This window comes from Dendrobates tinctorius, unplaced genomic scaffold (genome assembly GCF_039654945.1).
Source record: "Dendrobates tinctorius isolate UK_male_01 unplaced genomic scaffold, ASM3965494v1 ptg000126l, whole genome shotgun sequence".
Lineage (NCBI taxonomy): Eukaryota > Metazoa > Chordata > Amphibia > Anura > Dendrobatidae > Dendrobates > Dendrobates tinctorius.
The window spans coordinates 15,988,385-16,016,118 of record NW_027361794.1 but is presented as its reverse complement, the minus strand read 5'-3'; the positions used below and the strand labels follow the sequence as shown (position 1 = coordinate 16,016,118).

The following is a 27,734-nucleotide window of genomic DNA, read 5'->3' as shown; positions in this document are numbered from 1 at the left end:
TTTTCCTGCCTGGTGGGGACATTTTCCTGCCTGGTGGGGACCTGTGCTACCTATTGGGGACATTTTCCTGCCTAGTGGGGACCTGTGCTACCTATTGGGGACATTTTTCTGCCTAGTGGGGACATTTTCCTGCCTAGTGGGGACCTGTGCTACCTATTGGGGACATTTTCCTGCCTAGTGGGCACATTTTTCTGCCAAGTGAGGATCTGTGCTACCTATTGGGGACATTTTTCTGCCTAGTGGGGACATTTTCCTGCCTAGTGGGGACCTGTGCTACCTATTGGGGATATTTTCCTGCCTAGTGGGGACATTTTCCTGCCTAGTGGGGACCTGTGCTACCTATTGGGGATATTTTCCTGCCTAGTGGGGACATTTACCTGCCTATTGAGGACATTTACCTTCCTATTGGGGACCTGTGCTGCCTAATGGGGACATTTACCTGCCTATTGGGGACCTGTACTGCCTATTGGGGACATTTACCTGCCTATTGGGGACATTTACCTGCCTAATGGGGACCTGTGCTGCCTATTGGGGACCTGTGCTGCCTATTGGGGACATTTACCTGCCTTTTGGGGACCTGTGCTGCCTATTGGGGACATTTACCTGCCTATTGGGGACCTATGCTGCCTATTGGGGACATTTACCTGCCTATTGGGGACGTATGCTGCCTATTGGGTACATTTACCTGCCTTTTAGGGACCAATGCTGCCTATTGGGGATTCTTGCACCACACCAGTCTGAGCCTGAGGTAAAAGTGGAGTTCCACCAATATGGGCACTGGTGAGGCTGCATTGATAGGCATTGATCAGGCTGCGCTGATGGGCACTGATCAGGCTGCATTGATGGGCACTGATCAGGCTGCATTGATGGGCACTGATCAGGCTGCATTGATGGGCAGTGCAGTCTGTATGTCTCTGTGTGGGCAGTTTTATTGGTGGTATATTGTTTTTGTAGCGCTGTATATATGTTGGTATTTTACTAATAGCACTTTTGAATCCCTAGGAAACAATGATATCAAGAAAGAGAAAAAATTGACTCGAAGTGTAGTGTGATAAAACACTCTGGGATCGCCTTTGCTGGGGTCAAAGGTCACGTGCGTTCAGCATGAAACTCAGGCGCAGAGCTGGGATTCGTGTATAACTGACACTGGGTCAGGTTTATTAACGGTGAAAGCAATGCAAAAGGAAATAAAACATAAAACAAATCCTTGCCTGTCCGGCACTAACTAAACAATGGACAACCTAACTACCAACTGGCGGGCTTCTCCCGTCCAGCCAAACCACAGTTGCAGTGGGCACTGCTTCCACTCACGTGTGTCTCTCACACAGACAGGCTCTCTGTGTTCCCAGGCTGAGACACTCACACAACCACCTGGCATCCTTTTATATCCACCTCCCATTATTCATTAGCAAGCAGGTGCGATACTGAGCAGACTAGGCCACATAGGAAAGGAATCTGGGCGAGATATACCTGCCCTCATCCACTATTCCCACATGATTCTCACATATCCCCCCCCCTCTGCTCAGACCACTCCGGTCGAGCAATGACACCCGCCAAACAGTGCACTCGGGACAGGGCATCTGCATTTCCCATCTGTACCCCTGGGCGGTGCTCCACCGTAAAAGTGTAGGCCTGCAGGGCAAGGAACCACCGGGTCACCTGGCTATTCCGTTCCTTGTTCAAGTGCATCCACTTGAGAGGGGCATGGTCAGTGATCAGCCTGAACTTTCAGCCCACCAGGTAATATTTGAGGGCCTCTAGACCCCACTTAATGGCGAGGCACTCTTTTTCTACGACTGCATACTTTTGCTCATGTTTATTCAGCTTCCTGCTGAGATAGAGGACTGGGTGTTCCACTCCGTCCCTCACTTGTGACAGTACGGCCCCGATACCGGTATCAGAGGCATCCGTTTGTACCACAAACTCGCTGCGGAAGTCCGGAGTCACCAGTACGGGCTGAGAGCAAAGTGCCCGTTTTAGGCTATGCAAGGCTTCTTCAACCGCTAAACTCCATTTAATCATGACGGAGTCTTTCCCTTTTGTAAGATCCGTCAGGGGGGTAGCGATGGCTGCAAAATTGGGTATGAACCGGCGATAATAGCCGGCGATCCCCAGGAAGGCTTGCACCTGCTTCTTGTTGACAGGTTGTGGCCAGTCCTGAACCGCCTGAATCTTATCAACCTGGGGTTTAACAACACCCCTCCCAATTACATACCCCAAATACCGGGCTTCTTCTAGCCCGATGTGACATTTCTTGGGGTTCGCAGTTAGACCTGCCTCCCACAGGTCGTCAATCACAGCTTGTACTTTCTGGAGATGAGTCTCCCAGTCCAAGCTGTAAATGACAATGTCGTCCAAATAGGCCGAAGCGTACTGCCTATGTGGCCTCAGGACTCGATCCATCAGTCTCTGGAAGGTCGCCGGTGCCCCGTGCAGTCCAAACGGCATATACACATACTGAAATAAACTGTTATGATTCCACCACACGGCGGGGGAAGAAGGTGCCACTGAGCTCCACCACCCACTGACCCTACCTACTTGCCGGTCCCACCCTAGCCGGTGGGCGACAACTGGGCGGCGGTCCCTACCTCGGCGTAAGTGCAGGGAGCTACAGTGAGGGTAAACCGTGGGTGGAATGAGTGCAGGACAACCTAAGGGAGACAAGCAGCAGCAAGGAGGACTACTAGAGTGAAACTAGAGAGTGAATGAACCTGAAGGGTAAAACCACAAAACCCCAAACTAACACAAAAAATACTAAGCTTTCAGCAAAGACAAAAGCGGAAGGCTGAAGTCCAGAGGTACTCAACGAAAGAGAGACCGGGAGGCTGTCAGAGGTTGTACCAGACAGCGCGGTAGAGAAGGCAGGAATCCGTACCACAGAAGAATCACCGGCAAGGAGTGAAAGCCCTGTGGAGTGCTAAATAGGAAGAGGGCGGGACATAAGCACAGGAAACAGTGAAGCAGCCAATCACCAGAACGGGGGAAGAACGATGAACGAAAAAGAACTAGTTGATCAGAAACTGTATATTCAGACTGGTTGTGTGGCACAGCCAGTAAGGCAGCGAGACTTGCTGTGGAACACAGACTAGACCCCGGTACGAATCCTGACATTACCCCCTCCTTTATGAGGGGCCCCTGGACCCTCACACAGGGAAGGCTTCTCAGGAAAATTGATATGGAACCTCTTACATAACCTGGGAGCATGAACCTCAGAATGAGACACCCACGACCTCTCCTCAGGGCCATACCCCTTCCAGTCCACCAGGTACTGCAGGACCCCACGAACTTTCCTGGAGTCCAAGATCTTTCTTACCTCAAACTCGGGGTGACCAAGTACAACAACAGGAGCAGGAGGTGTGTCAGCCGGACAAACTGGAGGTACATAAGGTTTTAGGAGAGAGACATGGAATACCCTATGTACTCTCATCGCCTGGGGGAGGTACAATTTGACAGAAACAGAGTTGATTATCAGAGATATTTTAAAAGGACCAATGTACCGGGGAGCCAGTTTACCAGAGGGGACTCTTAGGCTGGTTTCACATTACGGTGAAACATTACTTTTCGGATTTCGGATTTTCGTCAAAAGTGCGCAGCGCAGGTCAAAGCGCAACTAGCGCACGGCCTGCGCACGATCTGCGCACCCTATGCTAAAGATAGGGTGCGCCGATCGCAGGCGCCGCTGTGCGCTAAGAGGCGGCGCTACAAGCAAGGGGCGGGCACGCCGGGCAGAGAGCCGGCTCGGGGGCGGAGCTACCCCCGGCCGTGCGTGCACTTAAAAAGCGCTAATGTGAAACCAGCCTTAGTTTCAGATTTTTAGTAGAAAGCCACACTTTCTGCCCAACTTCAAAGGAAGGACTTCTCCTCCTTTTCATATTAGCAAAGTGGCACTGTGACTCATGAGCCTTTTTGATGTTGCTTTGGACTTGCTCCCAAACTGACCGCAGATCAGAGGAAACAACCTCTACCTCAGGATTGTCCGAGGGGTCCTCAGAGAAAGAGCTGGATTTAGGGTGAAATCCCATGTTGCAGAAGAAGGGAGATATCCCTGTGGAAGAGTTCACCCTATTATTTATGGCAAACTCTGCCAGGGCAATAAAAGATGCCCAGGTCTCTTGCTTATCAGCCACATAGCAACGTAAGAATTGTTCAAGGGCTTGATTGGCCCGTTCTGTCTGCCCATTGGTCTCCGGGTGAAAGGCCGATGAGAAAGCAAGGGAAACGCCAATTTTACTACAGAAAGCTCTCCAGAATTTGGAGACAAATTGGGTACCCCTATCTGACACAATATTAGAAGGAATTCCATGCAGCCGCACCACATGATTTAGAAACAAGGGGACCAATTGCTTGGCGGACGGCAATTTGGGTAAAGGAATAAAGTGCGCCATCTTACTAAAGCGATCCACCACAACCCACAAGGTAGTCATTCCCAGGGAGGGAAGTAAATCAGTAACAAAGTCCATGGAAAGATGGGTCCATGGCTTGGAGGGAACAGGTAGAGGACATAGTTCTCCCAAAGGCCATGAGCGGTTAACCTTAGACCGGGCACAAATGTCACACGCCTTGACATAGGCAGTGGCATCCCGGCGTAAAGTCGGCCACCAAAAATTTCTGGAGATTGACTCCATAGTACCCGAGATACCAGGGTGACCTGAAAGAGGAGAGTTGTGGTGTTCATTCAGCAGTCTCAAACGCAAATGACAGGGAACGAACCATTTATTATCAGGAGAGCCGGACGGAGACAAATGTTGAAATTGCTTAACTTCAGCAAACAAATCAGAGGAATTAGAAGCCAAAAATACTTTATCAGGTAAAATGGGAACAGGTGGGATGTTTGACGGTTGTTCAGGCAAGAAGCTTCTAGATAGCGCGTCTGCTCTGGCGTTTTTGCAGCCGGGTCTGAAAGAAATCACAAAATTAAAACGTGAAAAGAACAACGCCCACCTTGCCTGTCTTGGATTTAGCCGTTTGGCCGTTTTGAGATATTCAAGATTTTTATGGTCGGTGAGGACAGTAACAGGATGTTTGGCCCCCTCCAGGAAATGCCGCCATTCCTCAAAGGCCAATTTTATAGCGAGCAGTTCCCTATTCCCAATATCATAATTTTTTTCAGCTGGGGAAAACTTCTTTGAGAAAAACGCACAGGGTTTCAAATGAGTCAAAGACGAAGTCCCCTGTGAAAGTACTGCCCCCACCCCTGCCTCCGAGGCGTCAACCTCAACAACAAAGGGTCTCTCCTGATCGGGCTGGGTAAGAACAGGAGCAGTGGCAAAGCTCTCCTTAAGAAACGTGAAGGCGTCCACTGCATCTTTACTCCAGTTTACCAAGTCGGAACCTTTCACAGTAAGATCTGTGAGAGGTTTCACCACAATGGAGAAGTTTTTTATAAACTTGCGGTAAAAATTGGCAAACCCCAGAAATCTTTGAAGAGCTTTCAAAGATGCAGGACGAGCCCAATTAAGAACCGCTTTTACCTTCTCCGGCTCCATTGTGATGGCCTGGGGTGTCAAAATATGACCCAAAAAAGATAGACTTTGGACCCCGAAAATACACTTTTCTTGCTTGGCGAAAAGTTGGTTATTGCGGAGTACATCCCTTACATGATTTAAATGTGAGTCCAAGTCAGGAGAGAACACCAATATATCATCCAGATAGACAATTACATAGCGGCCTATAGCATGTTGGAAAATATCATTGGTGAAATTTTGAAAAATCGCCGGAGCATTGCACAGCCCAAAGGGCATAACTAGACACTCGAAGTGGCCCTCGGGGGTATTGAAGGCGGTCTTCCACTCGTCGCCAGCCTTTACACGAATGAGATTATACGCCCCTCTCAGGTCCAACTTCGAGAACCATCGAGCCCCCTGAACCTGGTTAAACAGGTCCGGAATCAACGGTAGTGGATATTGGTTACGGACAGTTATTTCATTAAGACCTCGGTAGTCTACACACGGCCTAAGTCCTCCATCCTTTTTACTGACAAAAAAGAAACCTGCGGCCAGGGGTGAGGTGGACGGACGGATATGCCCCTTTCTTAGAGCCTCTTGTACATACTCACGTAAAGCTTCTCTTTCAGGAGGAGATAAATTATATAGGCGTCCCTTAGGGAATTTACAATTGGGAACCAAATTGATAGTACAGTCATAGGAGCGATGAGGTGGCAACCGCTCAGACTCCTTCACAGAAAAGACATCTGCGAATTGGCCCAAAAGATTCTGAAGAGAAGCTTGTACGGAGACGATACCACAAACGTGTGTTAACAAGCATTTCTGTGAACAATCTGCACCCCACTTCTCTAATTCACCAGAAACCCAGTTAATGTTGGGGTTATGGAGCTGGAGCCATGGAAGCCCCAGTATGACACTAGTTGGGAGGTCATGCATAACCAAAAATGACAGCTGTTCCACATGCAGTACACCAACCTGAAATGATAGCAATGGAGTACAGAGACTAATCTCCCCACTTGCTAGTGGGGTGTTATCAATACCAACTAATTTAGTGGGGTGAGCAAGTGGAATTAAAGAAATACCCAAAGAGACAGCAAACTCATAACACATAAAATTAGCAGTAGCCCCTGAGACAATCATGGCAACTCCTTCTCCCTTAGAGGAGGTGAAAGCAATAGAAATTGGCACTAAGAGTCTCTTAGAACTTAAAGGAATTACCTCTCCACCCACAGGCCTAGGTGGTGTATTCCGAGAAGATTCCTGTGGAGTGCCCGGGCGCCGCGGGCAATCCTTTATCCAGTGCCGAGGATCCCCGCAGTAAAAACAGGTTCCAAGTGCGTGGCGTGGACGGCAAGGACTAGGATCTGTGGTAGCTTGCATGGCTCCCAATTCCATAGGTTCGGCAGCAGGCAGATTCAGAACAGCCGGAGTGACCCTAGAGAAAACGGAAACTTGTGCTGCTGCCTGCTCCGATCTCCTCGCCCTTAACCTGCGATCTATTCTGACCATTAAAGCCATCAGCTCCTCCAGAGACTGGGGCAGGGTGTAGTGTACCAGTTCATCCTTTAGGGCTGGTGAAAGGCCCCGCTGAAATTGATTCCGAAGGGCGGGATCATTCCAATGGGTAGCTAAGCTCCATCTACGAAACTGGGTGCAATAAACCTCTACCTCCTGATCACCCTGGGTCAGGGAGGTAAGGTTTGCCTCGGCCAGAGCGACTTGGTCAGGCTCATCATAAATATTCCCTAAGGCTTGAGAGAAGTTGTCTACTGAATCACGGAGATTTGAATCTGGCGGCAGAGAGAAGGCCCACTCTTGGGGTCCCTCCCGTAAGCGAGAGATTATGATACGGACTCTTTGAGCTGGGGGGCCAGAAGAAAGAGGTCGTAACTGAAAATATAATTTACAATTTTCTCTAAAAGAAGCAAATTGGCTTCTATCTCCGAAAAATGGCTCGGGTAAGTTAACTCTAGGCTCAGAATTAGTTGTCCCTGCAACGGCAGCTGCTTGAATTTGCTCCTGACACTGGACCTGCGCAGCAAGATCTTGCACCAGCTGAGTAAGACCCTGCATTTGATTGATTAAAGAGGTCACAGCGTCCATAGGGAAGGCCGGTGATTCTGTTATGATTCCACCACACGGTGGGGAAGAAGGTGCCACTGAGCTCCACCCCCCACTGACCCTACCTACTTGCCGGTCCCACCCTAGCTGGTGGGCGACAACTGGGCGGCGGTCCCTACCTCGGCGTAAGTGCAGGGAGCTACAGTGAGGGTAAACCGTGGGTGGAATGAGTGCAGGACAACCTAAGGGAGACAAGCAGCAGCAAGGAGGACTACTAGAGTGAATGAACCTGAAGGGTAAAACCACAAAACCCCAAACTAACACAAAAAATACTACGCTTTCAGCAAAGACAAAAGCGGAAGGCTGAAGTCCAGAGGTACTCAACGAAAGAGAGACCGGGAGGCTTTCAGAGGTTGTACCAGACAGCGCGGTAGAGAAGGCAGGAATCCGTACCACAGAAGAATCACCGGCAAGGAGTGAAAGCCCTGTGGAGTGCTAAATAGGAAGAGGGCGGGACATAAGCACAGGAAACAGTGAAGCAGCCAATCACCAGAACGGGGGAAGAACGATGAACGAAAAAGAACTAGTTGATCAGAAACTGTATATTCAGACTGGTTGTGTGGCACAGCCAGTAAGTCAGCGAGACTTGCTGTGGAACACAGACTAGACCCCGGTACGAATCCTGACATTACCCCCTCCTTTATGAGGGGCCCCTGGACCCTCACACAGGGAAGGCTTCTCAGGAAAATTGATATGGAACCTCTTACATAACCTGGGAGCATGAACCTCAGAATGAGACACCCACGACCTCTCCTCAGGGCCATACCCCTTCCAGTCCACCAGGTACTGCAGGACCCCACAAACTTTCCTGGAGTCCAAGATCTTTCTTACCTCAAACTCGGGGTGACCAAGTACAACAACAGGAGCAGGAGGTGTGTCAGCCGGACAAACTGGAGGTACATAAGGTTTTAGGAGAGAGACATGGAATACCCTATGCACTCTCATCGCCTGGGGGAGGTACAATTTGACAGAAACAGAGTTGATTATCAGAGATATTTTAAAAGGACCAATGTACTGGGGAGCCAGTTTACCAGAGGGGACTCTTAGGCTGGTTTCACATTAGCGCCTTTTAAGCGCACGCACGGCGCTGTGGAACACAGACTAGACCCCGGTACGAATCCTGACATAAACCTTCCGGCGTAGCAAATGCCGTCTTTTCTCTGGCAGCCTCAGCCAGAGGGATCTGCCAATACCCCTTTGTTAGATCTAGGGTCGTAATATACCGGGCTTTTCCTAACCGATCTATTAACTCGTCGACCCAGGGCATAGGATAGGCATCAAATTTTGAGACCGCATTCAGTTTCCTGAAGTCATTGCAGAACCAGATGGTGCCGTCCGGTTTAGAAATTAGCACAATCGGGCTGGACCACGCACTGTGCGATTCCTCAATGACTCCTAACTCTAACATTGCCTTCACTTCTCGGGAAACGGCTTCACGGCGCGCTTCCGGGATTCGGTAGGGCTTTAAGTGAACTGTGACACCAGGTTCCGTTACGATGTCATGTTTCATTAGCATAGTCTGCCCGGGTTTTTCTGAGAAAAACTTTTGGTTGTGAAGTAGAAACTGCCTGACCTCAGTCTTTTGCCGCTCCGAGAGAGTCTCTGCAACCCGTACCTCCGGTACGGTATGCGAGCAGACAGGACGGGCCAGCTCTGCTGACAAGGCAGACCGATCCTTCCAGGGCTTTATCAGATTTACATGATAAATCTGTTCAGGTTTCCATTTACCTGCCTGGTATACTTTGTAGTTTACTTCACCAACTCTTTCCTTGATCTCAAAGGGGCCCTGCCACTTTGCCAGGAACTTACTGTTCACCGTGGGGACCAGGATCAACACCCTATCTCCAGGTGCAAACGTACGGATCTTGGCGCCCCTATCATAGATTCTTTTTTGGGCTCCTTGAGCCTGTATCATGTGTTCTTTGACGATAGGCATAACAGCCGCAATACGGTCCTGCATTTGTGTGACGTGATCTATCACCGTTTTAAACGGAGTGACCTGACCCTCCCAGGTTTCTTTTGCAACGTCTAACAGTCCGCGAGGACGTCGGGCGTACAATAACTCGAAAGGCGAGAATCCTGTGGAAGACTGGGGTACTTCCCTGATGGCAAAAAGCAAATACGGAAGTAAATAGTCCCAGTTCTTCCCATCCTTGTCTATCACCTTTCTCAGCATCTGCTTCAGAGTTTTATTGAACCGTTCGACCAACCCGTCTGTTTGAGGGTGATACATGGATGTGCGTAACGGTTCGATTTGTAACAATCGGCAGAGCTCCTTCATTACCCTGGACATAAAGGGGGTCCCCTGGTCGGTGAGTATCTGTTTTGGTATACCGACCCGACTAAACACATGCACCAGTTCCTTGGCAATCGTCTTGGTGGCCGTGTTACGCAAAGGGATGGCCTCCGGGTAACGAGTGGCATAATCCAAGATGCCCAGGATATGTTGGTGTCCACGTGCAGACCGTGGAAGGGGCCCAACTAAATCCATCCCAATCCTCTCAAACGGGACTTCAATAATAGGTAGGAGTACCAAAGGGCTACAGAACCGGGGCTTAGGTGCAGAGGCTTGGCAGTCAGGACAAGACTCACAATATACTCGAATATCGTGATGCATGCCTGGCCAAACAAAACAGTGTAATATCCTTTCGGTGGTTTTCTGGACTCCCAGGTGACCTCCCATCACATGTCCGTGGGCCAGGTCCAGCACCTGCCGCCGGTAGGGTTTTGGCACGACTAATAGTTGCACCGTATCTTCCCCGTTTTTCTCTATCTGATAGAGTAAATCATTCTCCAGAACCATGTAAGGATATGCCAGCCGAGAGCCAGGTTCTACGGGTACCCCATTTATCACTTTTACATTTGTCCTAGCCTGAGAAAGGGTAGGATCCTTTATTTGCTCGCTTTGGAAGTCATCTTTCTGAACTTCTAAATCCGGCAAACGGGGAGGTGGACGGCTGTCGGCCTCCTCCTCTTCCCCGGTCTCCTCCGTATCACCCGCCATGACTGAAAACGGGAACTGCAGGTCATTTCCCGCAGACTCTTCCCCCGAGTCTTCCGGGGAGACCTCTTCCAGGGGTTCGGGACCCCCACGCGCCCTGGGAGAAGAATCATGTACACGATTACCCAAGGGCATCAACTGATTCTCCCACAATTGCCAGAAGTGAGGAAAATCCCGGCCCAGGATAACATCATGCAATAACGCCGGGACGAGTCCCACTTTATGTTGCACAGACCCATAGGAAGTAGTAATGCATATGACCGTGGTGAGGTACGAACAGGTGTCTCCATGCACACACGTTACAGAAAATTTGTCTGATGGTCCAGTCGGGGCTGACACCAGACTGGCCTTCACCAGAGTCACCACACTTCCCGAGTCTAACAATGCCACCACATTTTTGCCATCAACAGTTAAATCACACAAGTGTTTTTCCGCATCCTTTTGACCGGCATTCACACTCACTACCCGTGCAACCATAGACATGCGGTTTTTAGAGTCTGTGACGTCGCACTGCATGGGTTCAGTAGTGACCGGACAGTTCGCAGCAATATGTCCCATCTCTTGGCAGCGGAAACACCTAACGGGCCCCTTGCTTAGACCATAGTTCGTTACTCTCGGCCTCGCAGTGCGGGCAGTCCCATTTTCCTCCCCCACTGTCTTAGGGATTTTTCCATCTCCCCTACTCCCTGGAACAGTCTTACCGGTTCCACATGGAGATGATGAAGAACGAGGTGGGGTAACGTCGTCTCGGAGTCCTTCCGCCACGGAGTAACGTTCAACCAGATCCACCAGTTGATCTGCCGTCGTAGGATTTCCATGGCTTACCCACTTCCTCAGGGCTGGCGGTAGAGCTCTCAGGTACTTGTCCATGACGACTCTCTGGATTATCTCTGGCGCTGTCAGCACCTCGGGTTGTAGCCACTTCTTCGTCACGTGGATCAGGTCGAACATCTGTGACCGCGGTGGTTTATCCGGCTGATAAGTCCATTGATGCACTCTCTGTGCACGGACAGCGGTCGTCACTCCCAGCCGGGCCAAGATCTCGGCTTTCAGTATGTCAAAGTCCTGCGCAGCTTCAGGCTCTAAGTCATAATAAGCCTTTTGGGCCTCACCGGAAAGAAACGGGGCAATCAGGCCGGCCCATCGTGCCTTCGGCCATTTTTCTCGTACCGCCGTCCGTTCAAACGTGGTCAGGTATGCCTCGACGTCATCTTCGGTCGTCATTTTCTGCCAGTACCGACTCACGTGAATCACTCTCGACTCGGCTTCCAGGTTAAGCTCAGGTAAGCTTGCCAAGCGCTGCGCCACCTGCTGGAGAAGCGAACGATCGGTAACTGTCATGTCCACCAACTCCTTCAGCTGGGCCATCATCACCCAATTAGCTTCTTGCTGGACGGCGGTGGACTGTACCAGCGCTTTCACCACGTCCTCCATGCTCATGCTTGCAACGTGATGCCCGCGTTCTCCACCACAATGTGATAAAACACTCCGGGATCGCCTTTGCTGGGATCAAAGGTCACGTGCGTTCAGCATGAAACTCAGGCGCAGAGCTGGGATTCGTGTATAACTGACACTGGGTCAGGTTTATTAACGGTGAAAGCAATGCAAAAGGAAATAAAACATAAAACAAATCCTTGCCTGTCTGGCACTAACTAAACAATGGACAACCTAACTACCAACTGGCGGGCTTCTCCCGTCCAGCCAAACCATAGTTGCAGTGGGCACTGCTTCCACTCACGTGTGTCTCTCACACAGACAGGCTCTCTGTGTTCCCAGGCTGAGACACTCACACAACCACCTGGCATCCTTTTATATCCACCTCCCATTATTCATTAGCAAGCAGGTGCGATACTGAGCAGACTAGGCCACATAGGAAAGGAATCTGGGCGAGATATACCTGCCCTCATCCACTATTCCCACTGATTCTCACAGTAGGATATTCGAAGAACCCAAAAAATCGTAAGTTTGATGACTTAACTTCATTTTTAATATTGTGTTGTTCCTATTTTTGTTTTATTACTTCTACATAAGATATGTGCAGTGTGCACAGGAATTTATTCATAATTTTTTTTAAACTATATTCCGGCCCTCCAACGGTCCGAGGGACCGTAATCTGGCCCCCTGTTTAAAAAGTTTGAGGACCCCTGCACTAGACAATCATGACTCAGATTCTGAGAGTCCAATAGACATTATTTGTCGCACATTTTTTCAATGTAAATGAGCCCATTATGAGGAAAACAGAGTTGGGTCTTATTGATTTCAATGTAAAACGCATACAATTGCTCACAGATCCTTTCTGAATGATCACTCTCCACCCGTGCCTCTGGGAAATCTCCCCTTCAGGGAGCTTCTTTCAGGTCTTCAGTCCGTACCAGCAGGCCCTCAGAGCAGGGGTCTGCTGTACAATTCTATCTCTTCCCACCTTCCCCACGGGAAGGTTGCCTATGCACGTCTTTCCCCTTCTTCCCCTATGGGAAGACTGATCCTAACTTCCCTTCTATTCTCCCGCTCCAACCTTCCAGCTCCACCCACCTTCTAACACCCTTTCCTAGCCAGCAGGGATGGTGAAGCACATCACGTGCTGCTGTGGTGGATGCAGTGTTGTGTAAGAGCCAGGTCAGGTGTCTCCATCTTACCTGAAAGGTGGAATACTACACCTCTGGTTGAGGTGCAGTACCTCTGTGGCGACTGGACCATCAGGGGCGTCACATAATCCCCCATTAAGCGCAGCACGTCCACGGGCTGAAACAGAGTACGTGATGTTACAGGGGAACATACAAACAATTTTTAAACACAAGTGTTATCAGGTAAAACATATTCAAACTCAACTTCCCTTTATGGGAGACACTCTCTCACTCCAGCGTTACATGATAACATTACCTTACATTATCTATATCTTACTACAATCTTACATCCTAGATAGTTATCCATTCCTATCTTCTATATTCTAAAGTGCTACTAGCAGCAACCATTACCAACTGTGAAGTTCGCAACCAAGTCAGGCCACTCTATCCCTGCTGAAATACTATCATTATTCCTTACGTCTTACATCTATTTATACAATACCAACACTTGTCCCTAAACTGTTTGGGTGACAACCGTTGTTAAATGATTCGCCACCTGCTCTGGACACCTTGTCCCAGAAACAATACTTCTCTTATTTACTATTAGACATTCACCATATTTTACAAAAAGCCAGTTCCCTACCTAATAATCTACTGATACCTATTAGTTCTGATACTCTACCAATACTATACTAGATTTTCACAATAATCCTATACACTATCAATATACAGTTTCCTATACATAGTATAATATTTACAATCATAATAACATTTTTATTACAATCAAAAAGCTGTCATTATTTGAGGTAAGTGGCAGATATTGTCCCAGCCGGGGTATCTTCTAGTGTTCTTGTGCTGTATGGAGGAGCCGCTCAAAACCTTCAAAGTTGGTCTTGGGTGGGCTGCAAGACATACAGTTGTGGCCAAAAGTATTGACACCCCTGCAATTCTGTCAGATAATACTCAGTTTCTTCCGGAAAATGATTGCAAACACAAATTCTTTGGTATTATTATCTTCATTTAATTTGTCTTAAATGAAAAAACACAAAAAGAATTGTCCTAAAGCCAAATTGGATATAATTCCACACCAAGCATAAAAAAGAGGGTGGACAAAAGTATTGGCACTGTTCGAAAAATCATGTGATGCTTCTCTAATTTGTGTAATTAACAGCACCTGTAACTGACCTGTGGCACCTAACAGGTGTTGGCAATAACTAAATCACACTTGCAGCCAGTTGACATGGATTAAAGTTGACTCAACCTCTGTCCTGTGTCCTTGTGTGTACCACATTGAGCATGGAGAAAAGAAAGAAGACCAAAGAACTGTCTGAGGACTTGAGAAACCAAATTGTGAGGAAGCATGAGCAATCTCAAGGCTACAAGTCCATCTCCAAAGACCTGAATGTTCCTGTGTCTACCGTGTGCAGTGTCATCAAGAAGTTTAAAGCCCATGGTACTGTGGCTAACCTCCCTAGATGTGGACGGAAAAGAAAAATTGACAAGAGATTTCAACACAAGATTGTGCGGATGTTGGATAAAGAACCTCGACTAACATCCAAACAAGTTCAAGCTGCCCTGCAGTCCGAGGGTACAACAGTGTCAACCCGTACTATCCGTCGGCGTCTGAATGAAAAGGGACTGTATGGTAGGAGACCCAGGAAGACCCCACTTCTTACCCCGAGACATAAAAAAGCCAGGCTGGAGTTTGCCAAAACTTACCTGAAAAAGCCTAAAACGTTTTGGAAGAATGTTCTCTGGTCAGATGAGACAAAAGTAGAGCTTTTTGGGCAAAGGCATCAACGTAGAGTTTACAGGAGAAAAAAAGAGGCATTCAAAGAAAAGAACACGGTCCCTACCATCAAACATGGCGGAGGTTCCCTGATGTTTTGGGGTTGCTTTGCTGCCTCTGGCACTGGACTGCTTGACCGTGTGCATTGGATTATGAAGTCTGAAGATGACCAACAAATTTTGCAGCATAATGTAGGGCCCAGTGTGAGAAAGCTGGGTCTCCTTCAGAGGTCATGGGTCTTCCAGCAGGACAATGACCCAAAACACACTTCAAAAAGCACTAGAAAATGGTTTGAGAGAAAGCACTGGAGACTTCTAAGGTGGCCAGCAATGAGTCCAGACCTGAATCCCATAGAATACCTGTGGAGAGATCTTAAAATGGCAGTTTGGAGAAGGCAAGTAACTTTTCAAAGTGGTTTATGATCCATGTAGGCCTGGACACTCGTTTATCTGCTAAATACATTTATTGTGTCCTACTGTCCTAACTTAGTTTGATTGATTGCTAATGAGTAAGGAGAGAGAAAAAAAAAGGAAGATCTTAGAAGTGGCCTTCTATAAATTCACAGCTAGCCTGGGGAAGGCATTTATGCAGGGGTGGCATTTATGTACATGTATCTAAGTACGCTGGCAGTTATAACATGGCAGTTAGACAGGGCAGGAGATAGGTAAGACAAATAAATAAATCTCTTCCCTGTACATTTGGGCAACCCCAAATATTTACCATATGCATTTGTCTCATTTATATCCTGGCCGCTGCATTTACACACATCCACCTCCCTGGTATTAACTCTCTACACGCCGTCCATATTGGCCCCTCACTCCTTTCCTCTCCTATGTATAGTACTCACGCTCTTTTCACATTGCTAAATTGCACAGATCCATTCAGTCCCACCATTCAACATCAGTGACGCTCTCACAAATCACTTAACCATCTGCTCACTCTTTCTATCCTCCTTCTCCTAGTCGCAGGAGACATTGCTCCCAACCCTGGTCCCCCATGTTATATAAAGTCAAACCCCCCAACTGCTACACTCAGGAACCCCTCTAATCTTATTAATATTCCCTGCATGCCATCTTTCTCTCTTAATTGTGCACTTTGGAATTCTCGCTCAGTGTGTAACAAAATCTCCTTCACTCATGACTTTTTCCTTTCTAACTCTCTTAACCTCCTGGCTCTTACTGAAACCTGGATCCAGCAGTCAGACACTACCGCTGCTGCTACTCTTTCATATGGGGGACTACACTTCTCTCATACCCCAAGATCAGACAATAGAGCAGGTGGAGGCGTTGGTCTGCTCCTATCACCAAAATGTACCTTTCAGGTTATCCCTCAAGTACCCTCACTTGTCTTTCCTTCTTTTGAGGTCCATGACGTCAGACTCTACACCCCCTTCTCCATGCGAGTGGCGGTGGTATATCGTCCTCCCGGTCCCTCCCATCAGTTCCTGGATCATTTTGCCACTTGGCTTCCACATTTTCTCTCCTGTGACATCCCATCCCTCATCATGGGCAATTTCAACATCCCCATTGCTCTTCCCCTCTCCCCATCTGCTACTCACCTTTTATCTATAACCTCCTCGTTTGGCCTTTCGCAGCTTACTAATTCTCCAACGCATGAAGACGGGAACTCCCTCGACTTGGTCTTCTCTCGGCTTTGTGCAGTGGATGATTTTGCAAACTCCCCTCTCCCGCTCTCTGACCACAACCTTCTTTCATTCTCTATCAAGAACTGCCAGGCTGCTCAGGTCACCCCCACTGTCTGTTATGGATGGCGGAATGCATCTAATAAAAATAATAGAAGGTGCGTTCGCCGCCCGGGGTCCACCGTGCGGTAGATGACAAGACCGCTGCTGGACAATGGCAGATACTCCAATGGGTGAAGTAGTGCGCTCGGGTTAACTTCACCCGAGCGGCTAAGGCCGGCTCTGTTCAGACACAGAGAACCTTAAACAAATAAATACAAAAACGCTGACCTTGTTAAGCGCACAGGGTAACCAGCGGGTGGAGTCGCAACTGCGAACGCCAGAGGACTGCTAAGCGCAGGCGCGGCGGTAACTATCGCCGCTAGACGACGGTGCCAACAGGGCGGACACCGACGGGCGCTAGTGCTAGGTGCGGTAGCACAATGGCAAATAGCTAGCCACTACCTGGAGCTGACTATACACACTCGGTCACAACTCGTAATATCAGAGGGTAGGGGTTTCCAATAAGTCAGTCAAATGAACATGCATCCATCACCATTCACACATAGCATAATAGGTCTACACTAGCGCATGGCCGAGCCGCCATGCGGGCTCTTTATAGCCATGCGCTTCCGGGACCTTCCAGTAACCTGGGAAGAACCAATCAGATCCGACGCAGGACCTGGACATGTGACCCCTGCTCTCCACTGAGAGGACAAGTTGCGGGCATGCCCAGTAGCACGGCACGAGGACTTAGCCTCAGGAGCGGTTCCCTGCAGAGCAGGTTGCGCTACCATTGCTGCACCAGAGGTGGCAGCAACATCCAGGCTCAAAGAACGAGTCTGAGCAGAATGCCTGGCTCGCCGTGATTGCTGAACAGGAGTCCGAGCGGTCGGAGCGGAATGGGGAACCACCGGATGTCGGGTTCTGGATTCCCGCTGTGCAGCATCAGGAATCCGACGCCTAACATTACCCACCCTCCTAAGGCCCCCTCCCCTCTGCGCTCAAAGGCCGCGATTAGGAGCAGTGCGTGGATGTTTTCCACTGGCTCTCAGGTCCGAGCCTCAGGGCCATGACCCTTCCAATCCACCAAATAGAACTTTTTGCCACGCACAAACCTGCACCCCACGATAGCATTAACCACAAACACGTCTGACGACCCGGCCGATGACTCGGAAAATCGGGCCATGTGAACTGATTTGAGGAGGGACACATGGAACACATCTGAAATGGCTAAATGTGGAGAAAGAGCCAGGCGGTAGACCACCGAGCTAAGTCACTCAAGGACCTTGAATGGTCCAATATATCGCGGCGCGACCTTGGGGGACTCGACCCGTAGTTTGATATTTCGGGTGGAGAGCCACACCATGTTGCCAGGGGAGAAGCTTGGAGCGGGTCGCCGATGCCTGTCGGCGGACGCCCTAATCCTTTCCTTAGAGGCACGGATAGCATCCTGAGTGCGGTCCCAAATGTCCCGTGCCTCCACTGCCCAGTGTGCCACCCTGGAGTCAGCGGAGGACACTGGCATCGGGACAGGGACGCGAGGATGTTGGCCGTAGTTTAGGAGAAAGGGTGTCATGATCTCAGTGCGGGTTTGACTCGCACACGTGGGGTTAATGTTTGGAACCAGTGCTGATGACTGGCATTTCTGGGGTTAAAGGTTGTGATCCAGATGCAGGCTTACCTGCACACCTGGGGCTATGATTGTGGCCTCTACCTGGTTCTGGGGGAGGCTTCTTATAGCCTCAGGACGCTCCCATCCCTGTCAGTTATACTCTTGCCCTTGGCATTGTGTGGTGACCCCTGAGTGTGTTAGTGCTGTGTTCTGGTTACTTGATTCTCTGTGTATGACTCGGTCTGTTCCCTGGATATCGCTTTGGATTCTGCCTGGTACCTCCTATGTCTGTTTGGTTTTGATCTCTGCTTGGCCCTGATTATCCGCTCTGTCTCCTCCCTGGTACTGTACTGATATCTTGTGTATGACCTTTTGCTTTGTCTGACCTCCCGTCTGTTTTTCCCTCCTGTACCTCGCTGGTCTGTACCGTGCATGACTTCTGCTTTGCCATAATTTGAGTTCTCTGGCTTCTCTGACACTATTAGTTGAAGCACGCTTTGTCACCTCTGCTGCCCTGCTCCCCAGGTAACTCTTAGCACTGCTTCTGTACTCAGGACACGTGCACTGGCTCTATGAGCAAGTGTAGTGCGGTGTCTCTGACAAAGGGCATCTGACCCGTGGAATCAGCCACCGCATTGTTTAAGGCAAATTCAGCCCAAGGTAGCAAGGATGCCCAGTCATCCTGCCTGGCAGAGACAAAATGCCGTAGGTAGGTGACCAAGGTCAGATTGGCTCTCTCGACCAAGCCGTTCGTCTCGGGATGGTAAGCGGAGGACAGATTGAGCTCGATGCTAAGTAGGCTGCAGAGCTCCCTCCAAAACCGAGACGCGAACTGAGGACCTCGGTCACTCACGATTTTGTCCGGCATACCATGTAACCGGAATACGTGCTTTATGAATAAAGTGGCAAGACCACGAGCGGAAGGCAACCGTGCGAGTGGCACCAGATGCACCATTTTGGAAAAATGGTCGGTGACCACCCAGATGACCGTACTGCCACCAGACTTGGGCAGGCCAACCACGAAGTCCATGCCAACCATCTCCCATGGTCTATCCGCCACTGGCAGGGGATACAACAGCCCCGCGGGCCTCTGTCTAGAGGGTCTGTTCCGAGCACACGAGACACATGCTTGCACGTACTCCTTAACATCTCGAGCCATATGTGGCCACCAATATGACCTTGCCAGGAGTTCGGTGGTCCGTTTATTGCCAAAATGACTACCCACCCTGGAGGCATGTGCCCAGGCGAGGACCTCCGGCCGTAGCTGAGGAGGCACCAAGGTCTTGCCTGGTGGCAATGACTCGAGAGCGACTGGAGCCACGGTCATAAAACTCTCCGGCGGGAGAATTAACCGAGGCTCAGCCTCTCCTTCCTCCGCTGAAACCACCAAGCAGCAGAGAGCATCCGCACGGATGTTCTTCTCTCCTGAGAGGTAGTGCAGGGTGAAGCGGAAGCATGAAAAGAAAAGCGACCACCTAGCCTGACGGGAGTTCAGGCGCTGGGCCGTCTGCAAATAGACCAGATTTTTATGGTCTGTGTATACCTGGAAGGGAAACCGAGCCCCCCTCCAGGAGATGTCTCCACTCTGAAAAGGCCAACTTCATGGCTAGTAGCTCCATGTCACCGATGGAGTAATTCTTCTCCGCCGGCGAGAAGGTCTTTGAGAAGAAAAAGCATGGATGCTTCCGACCTTGAGCATCCTTCTGGAAAAGGACTGCTCCTGCACCGACGGAAGAGGCATTTACCTCCAGAATAATCGGTTTATTCACATCGCGACGATGTAATATGGGAGCGCCAGCAAAATGCGATTTTATAGCCGAGAAGGCCTTGGAGACCTGTTCCGACCAAGCATTGGGGTTAGCTCCTTTCTTGGTGAGAGCAACCAAAGGAGCCACTAGTGTGGAAAAGTGTGGTATAAACTGCCGGTAGTAATTCACAAACCCCAAAAAGCGCTGCACCGCTTTGAGGGAATGGGGTTCCTGCCAGTCCATTACCGCTTGTAGTTTGACAGGATCCATGGCCAGCCCCTGGGCCGAGATGATATAGCCCAGGAACGGCAAGGACTCCTGCTCAAACTGGCACTTCTCCAGCTTGGCAAATAGAGAGTTTGCCCGCAGACGGTCGAAGACCCTGCAGACGTCTCTCCGGTGGGTGGTCAAATCTGGCGAAAAGATGAGTATGTCATCCAGATAGACCACCACCGAGGTAGAGAGCATGTCGCGGAAGACGTCGTTGACAAAATCTTGGAAGACAGCTGGCGCATTACAAAGGCCAAAGGGCATAACCAGGTATTCGTAATGGCCATCCCTGGTATTAAAAGCTGTCTTCCATTCGTCTCCTCAGGTTGTATGCCCCCCGCAGATCTAATTTTGTAAAGATCCGGGCCCCCCGCAACCTGTCAAATAACTCAGAGATCAACGGTAGAGGCTCTTTGTTTTTAACCGTGATAGCATTGAGACCTCTGTAGTCAATGCAGGGACGTAACTCTCCGTTCTTCTTCTGTATGAAGAAGAACCCTGCACCAGCCGGTGACACCGATTTTCTGATAAAACCCCTAGCCAGGTTCTCCCGGATATATTCAGACATAGCCTCTGTCTCAGGGAGTGATAACGGATACACACAGCCTCGGGGAGGTTCTGTGCCTGGCAGGAGATCAATCGGGCAATATTAGGGACGGTGCGGCGGGAGCGTCTCCGCAGACTTCTTAGAGAAGACGTCCGCGTACAGGTGGTAGGGCTTGGGGAGCGCGGAGAGATCCGCAGGCACTTCAGTGGAAGCCACCTGAGCACTGCCCCTCAGGCACCTTCCCTCACAGTCCTTGCTCCATGCCAGTATATTCCTCGAAGCCCAATCAATGGGAGGGGAATGGCAACGAAGCCAGGGAACTCCCAGAAGCACCTGATCGATGCCATCTGGCAGAATGAGCAGGGACAGAATCTCACGATGAGAGGGTGAGAAAGAGAGCCCGAGTGGAGCTGTCTGATGGGTCACCTGAGAGGGTAACGGGGCACCGTTAACCACCCTGATGGTCAGAGGCTGTGGTAATAATACCAGGGGGATAGCATGTTTCTGGGCGAAGATAGAGGACATAAAATTCCCCTCGGCCCCAGAATCCACGGTAACCTCTGCCTCCCAGGTGGAAGACCCACTGTCTAAGATACCCCGGAATACCGGTTTGGGTGAGAAGGGTTTCATATTGGACTGCCCACCACCTACGGCCACTAGTCATGGGCGTTTTTTCGCCCGCAGAGGACACGTGCTGGCCGGGTGACCAAACTGGCGGCACTGATAACAACGTACCGAGCTTCGCATCGACCGTGGCTTAGAAACTGTGCGAGACACCTCCATAGGTTTGGAGGGCGAAAGCTCCTGTGCTGGAAAAATTAGCGGCTCGGAGAATGTGGGAGCCAAATTAACCCTTCATCTGGATTGTGCACGTTCCAACCCGCGCTGCGTAAACCGGAGGTCAATGCGGGTGGAAACTGCAATCAATTCCTCCAGACTTGTGGGAACTTCTCTAGTGGCTAAAGCATCTTTCACGTGCTCAGCTAACCCACTCCAAAACATCGGGACTAATGCTTTGTCCGTCCACTCTATTTCGGAAGCCAGTGTCCGGAACCGGACAGCATAATGGCTAACTGAGAGCGAGCCCTGTGTTAGGGATAGTAGTAGGAGTGAGGTATCATGCGTGATCCGTGGTCCCAAAAAGACCTGCTTCAGGGCCGCAAGGAACTGAGCAGGACCCTGAACCACGGGATCACCACGTTTCCACAGTGGCGTGGCCCACTGTATTGCCCGGCCAGACAACAAGGAGACAATAAACCCCACCTTAGCCTGCTCTGTAGGGAACCGTGCAGCCAGCAACTCCAGCTGAATAGAGCACTGGCTGACGAATCCCCTACAGGTGGCGCTGTCACCCGGAAACTTGTCAGGGAGCGGGAGGCGAGAGATTGTCGGCGTGGGCAAGATTGCAGGCACACGTGAGACAGCCTCTGCGACTGTCTGGGCAGCAGCTAGCGCAGCATTCGCAGCTGAGTTGACGCTCTCGATAGCCGCCAACCTGCTCTCCAGCTACCGGATGTAGCGCTGCAGCTGCTGCAGGTCTGCCATTACCAGCCAGACCCTGGCGCTAGTGTAATGTTATGGACGGCGAAACGCACCTAATAAAAATAATAGAAGGTGCGTTCGCCGCCCGGGGTCCACCGTGCGGTAGATGACAAGACCGCTGCTGGACAATGGCAGATACTCCAATGGGTGAAGTAGTGTGCTCGGGTTAACGTCACCCGAGCGGCTAAGGCCAGCTCTGTTCAGACACAGAGAACCTTAAACAAATAAATACAAAAACGCTGACCTTGTTAAGCGCACAAGGTAACCAGCGGGTGGCGTCGCAACCGCGAACGCCAGAGGACTGCTAAGCGCAGCAGAACTGCTAAGCGCAGGTGCGGCGGTACCTATCGCCGATAGACGATGGTGCTGACAGGGCGGACACCGACGGGCGCTAGTGCTAGGTGCGATAGCACAGTGGCAAATAGCTAGCCACTACCTGGAGCTGACTATACACACTCGGTCACCACTCGTAATATCAGAGGGTAGGGGTTTTCAATAAGTCAGTCACCAGAACATGCATCAATCACCATTCACACATAGCATAATAGGTCTACACTAGCGCATGGCCGAGTCTTTTTATAGCCATGCGCTTCCGGGACCTTTCAGTAACCGGGGAAGAACCAATCAGATCCGACGCAGGACCTGGACATGTGACCCCTGCTCTCCACTGAGAGGACAAGTTGCGGGCATGCCCAGTAGCACGGCACGAGGACTTAGCCTCAGGAGCGGTTCCCTGCAGAGCAGGTTGCGCTACCATTGCTGCACCAGAGGTGGCAGCAACATCCAGGCTCAAAGAACGAGTCTGAGCAGAATGCCTGGCTCGCCGTGATTGCTGAGCAGGAGTCTGAGCGGTCGGAGCGGAATGGGGGACCACCGGATGTCGGGCTCTGGATTCCCGCTGTGCAGCGTCAGGAATCCGACGCCTAACACTGTCCTTATTTATAGAAACATACAGGCCATTAACACCCAGAAAATTATAAAGAACTTGCAGTCTTCATTGGCCCCTATCTCCTCCCCTTCATGTCCTGATTCTGCATTGAAGCATTACAATGAAACACTTCAAAGTGCCCTGGATGAATTTGCTCCTCCTCTACATAGAACACCGCAACAACCCTGGCACACCCTGCAAACACGTTTCCTGCAGCGGTGCTCCAGGTGCGCCGAACGTCTGTGGAGAAAATCCAACCTACCCGAAGATTTCATCCATTATAAGTTTATGCTTCGAACATACAACACTGCCCTTCACTTCTCAAAACAAACCTATTTCAACACCCTCATCACTTCACTGTCCAATAACCCTAAACGTCTCTTTGACACTTTTCATTCTCTACTCAACCCCAGAGTACAGGCCCCTACCACGGAGCTTCGAGCTGACGATCTGGCCAATTACTTCAAAGAAAAAATTGACCAGATCCGACAGGAAATTATCTCCCAATCACCTCATACCATGCACTGTCCTCCCTCCCCCACTGCATCTAGCTCACTCTCTGATTTTGAACCAGTCACAGAAGAAGAAGTAAGCAGGCTCCTTGCATCTTCTCGCCCAACCACTTGCACCAGTGACCCATTTCCGTCACATCTACTCCAGACCCTTTCCCCTGCTGTCACCCCTCACCTAACTAAAATATTTAACCTCTCTCTCTCTTCTGGTATCTTTCCCTCATTTAAGCATGCCATCATACATCCACTACTTAAAAAAACATCCCTCGACCAAAACAGTGCCGCTAACTGTAGACCTGTCTCTAATCTTCCCTTCATCTCTAAACTCCTGGAACGCCTGGTCCACTCCCGTCTTATCCGCTATCTCTCAGAAAACTCTCTTCTCGACCCTCTCCAAACTGGTTTCCGCTCTTTACATTCTACAGAAACTGCCCTCACTAAAGTCTCTAATGACCTACTAACAGCTAAATCAAATGGTCATTACTCCATGCTAATTCTCTTGGATCTCTATGCAGCATTCGACACTGGATCACCAGCTCCTCCTCACTATGCTTCGCTCCATTGGCCTCAAGGACACCATTCTCTCCTGGTTCTCCTCCTATCTCTCTGACCGCTCCTTTACTGTATCTTTTGCTGGCTCCTCTCACCTTCCCCTTACTGTTGGGGTTCCTCAATGATCAGTCCTAGGCCCCCTCCTCTTCTCTTTGTATACTGCCCCTATTGGTCAAACAATCAGTAGATTTGGTTTCCAGTACCATCTCTATGCTGACGACACCCAATTATACGCTTCTTCGCCTGACATCACGCCAGCCTTTCTATAAAACACCGGCAATTGTCTAAACGCTGTGTCTAACATCATGTCCTCACTATATCTGAAACTGAACCTGTCAAAGACTGAACCCCTTGTGTTTCCTCCCGCTACTAATGTACCTATACCCGACATTGCCATTTCCGTGTGTGGTTCTACTATTACTCCCCAGCAACATGCCCGCTGTCTTGGGGTCATACTTGACTCCGAGCTTTCCTTTGTCCCCCACATCCGATCACTGGCTCGCTCTTGTTATCTGCACCTCAAAAACATTTCTAGAATTCGACCTTTTCTTACTTTTGACTCTGCAAAAACTCTTACTGTTTCTCTTATTCATTCTCGTCTCGACTATTGTAACTCCCTTCTAATCGGTCTCCCTCTTACCAAACTCTCCCCCCTCCAATCTTTCTTGAATGCTGCTGCCAGGATCATATTCCTCGCCAATCGTTACACCGATGCCTCTACCTTGTGCCAGTCATTACACTGGCTACCCATCCACTCCAGAATCCAGTACAAACTTATTACCCTCACCCACACCCCGTACACACGCGGCTCCGCTCCGTACACCCCGTACACACGCGGCTCCGCTCCGTACACCCCGTACACACGCGGCTCCGCTCCGTACACCCCGTACACACGCGGCTCCGCTCCGTACACCCCGTACACACGCGGCTCCTCTCCGTACACCCCGTACACACGCGGCTCCTCTCCGTACACCCCGTACACACGCGGCTCCGCTCCGTACACCCCGTACACACGCGGCTTCGCTCCGTACACCCCGTACACACACGGCTCAGCTCCGTACACCTCGTACACACACGGCTCAGCTCCGTACACCTCGTACACACACGGCTCAGCTCCGTACACCTCGTACACACACGGCTCAGCTCCGTACACCTCGTACACACACGGCTCAGCTCCGTACACCTCGTACACACACGGCTCAGCTCCGTACACCTCGTACACACACGGCTCAGCTCCGTACACCTCGTACACACACGGCTCAGCTCCGTACACCTCGTACACACACGGCTCCGCTCCGTACACCTCGTACTCACACGGCTCCGCTCCGTACACCTCGTACACATACACACAGCTCCGCTCCGTACACCTCGTACACATACACACAGCTCCGCTCCGTACATCTCATACACACATGGCTCTGCTACATCCACACTGTAAATCCCTCCTGACCCCCCCACATAAACTCCCACTCATCCAGCACCATGACAACCAGCAGCAGAGTCCTGAGGCCCCTGATCATGTGACCCCTGACTCCTCCCCTCCTGTGACCTCATCACAGGTCCTCTGCGCACAGAGCTCTGAGCAGCCATACATGTGTGCGGCTCTGCAGGTGAAGGTATGTGGAGATTCTCCATTACTGGCGCATTAATATTAGAAATATATTGCTTGGTCTTCCAGACCTTATCTTGACCTCTACTGTTCCTGATAACTGCCCTGTCTTAATTACATTTAGAACCGAGGAAAGGGCAACTTGGAAGAAAACGCTTTGCTATCTTCTTATATCCTTCTCCAGCTTTGTGGGCCTCCACCATTTTCATTTTCAGAGTGCTAGGCAGCTGCTTAGAACCCATGGCTGCTATTTTTTGGCACAAGGTTAGAGGAGGCTGGTTTTTTTACAGAGCTGGGAAATTTGCATCACCTGGATAACAATGATAGTGAACAAGCCACAACCCTAACAGGCTAATTAAGGTGTGAAACCTGGGTCTAAGTTATCATCACCCCCTGTTCCTTTTTATATATATATATATTGTGGGGAATAGATAGCTCAGCTGGGGATCTTTGCTTTGGCACAAGCGTGTGGCTATGAAGTCACTTCAGCAGACTAGCAATATGGACACGGCATCTTTATTGTGCACACTTGTTATCCAATGTTACACATGCCAAACATGAAATAAAACGTCTAAGGCCGTCTGGCCACTAACTAACAATAGCAGGCTAACTACAAAATAAACCTATATAACAGCAAACAAGTCCATGTTATCTTACTGTGTCAGCTCCCAGCTCAGCAGACGATAGACTGAGAGATCCCAGCTCCTCCTGATTATATCAGCTGGACCAGTCAGGAAACCAAAACCTGGATTGAGTAAGTGGAGGGGAACTACCAGTCCTTTCCATGCTGATCACTAAGGAAACCAGGACTGGATTACAGTGAAATAAACTGGCTTCATCATCAGTACAGGGAGACATATGAAATGAAACGGGGAGAAACATACCTGTTTTCTAGTACCTCTCCCCTTGGCACCTCACACACCCCCCTCCTCTGTTCGAGCCCGTGGGGTCGGACACGACGAGTCACCAAGCAGTGCGTTCTAGACAACGCATCTGCATTTCTGTGCGCTGTGCCCGCCCTGTGCTCAACGGAAAATTTAAACCCTTGTAATGCTAAGAACCAGCGTGTCACCCGTGCATTGCCTTCTTTTGCCCGGGTCATCCATGTTAGGGGCGAATGGTCCGTCACTAGCCTAAACTGGCGACCTAGTAAATAATAGCGCAAGGTGCACAGGGCCCATTTCACAGCCAGGGCTTCCCGCTCAACTACACTGTAGTTCTTTTCTGCTCTCGTAAGCTTTCTGCTTAGATAGGCCACTGGGTGTTCCTCGCCATTTACTTCTTGAGACAAAACCGCGCCGAGGCCCACCCCAGAGGCGTCTGTTTGGACAATAAACTCCCGTTTAAAGTCTGGTGCAACCAACACTGGTTGGTCACAGAGGACTGTTTTCAATCGCTGAAAGGCCTCCTCTGCTTCTGCGTTCCACTTTATTGTGACAGATTTCGACCCCTTAGTAAGATCTGTGAGAGGAGCTGCGATGGTCGCAAAATGTTTGATGAACCGCCTATAATAACCAACGATCCCTAAAAAAGCTCCAACCTGTTTTTTGGTTACCGGTCGTGGCCAATTTTGAATAACATCCACTTTATTTGCTTGAGGCTTCACGACGCCTCTCCCTATGCTATATCCCAGATAGCGAGCCTCTTCCAATCCCAACGTACATTTCTTGGGATTGGCAGTCAACCCAGCTGTTTTTAAGGAGTCTAAGACGGCTTGTACTTTTGACAAATGTGTGTCCCAGTCATTGCTAAAGATAATAATGTCGTCCAAGTACGCAGATGCATACTGGCCATGGGGTTTTAGGACAATA

General features: G+C 50.0%; 1 protein-coding gene and 1 long non-coding RNA gene across 2 annotated transcripts in view; one reads left to right on the top strand and one right to left on the bottom strand.

The window, feature by feature from the left end:
- The window catches only part of LOC141047349 (uncharacterized), a 28,757-nt gene extending 2,101 nt beyond the window's left edge, over positions 1-26,656 (bottom strand). The window contains exons 1-2 of the long non-coding RNA XR_012219774.1: positions 26,581-26,656; positions 13,203-13,308 (exon numbers count right to left, since the gene is read on the bottom strand). This is a non-coding gene — a long non-coding RNA (uncharacterized lncRNA). The remainder of the gene's footprint in view (positions 1-13,202; positions 13,309-26,580) is intronic.
- The window catches only part of LOC141047281 (uncharacterized), a 224,675-nt gene that overhangs the window by 17,909 nt on the left and 179,032 nt on the right, over positions 1-27,734 (top strand). The gene's annotated exons all lie outside the window — the stretch shown is intronic.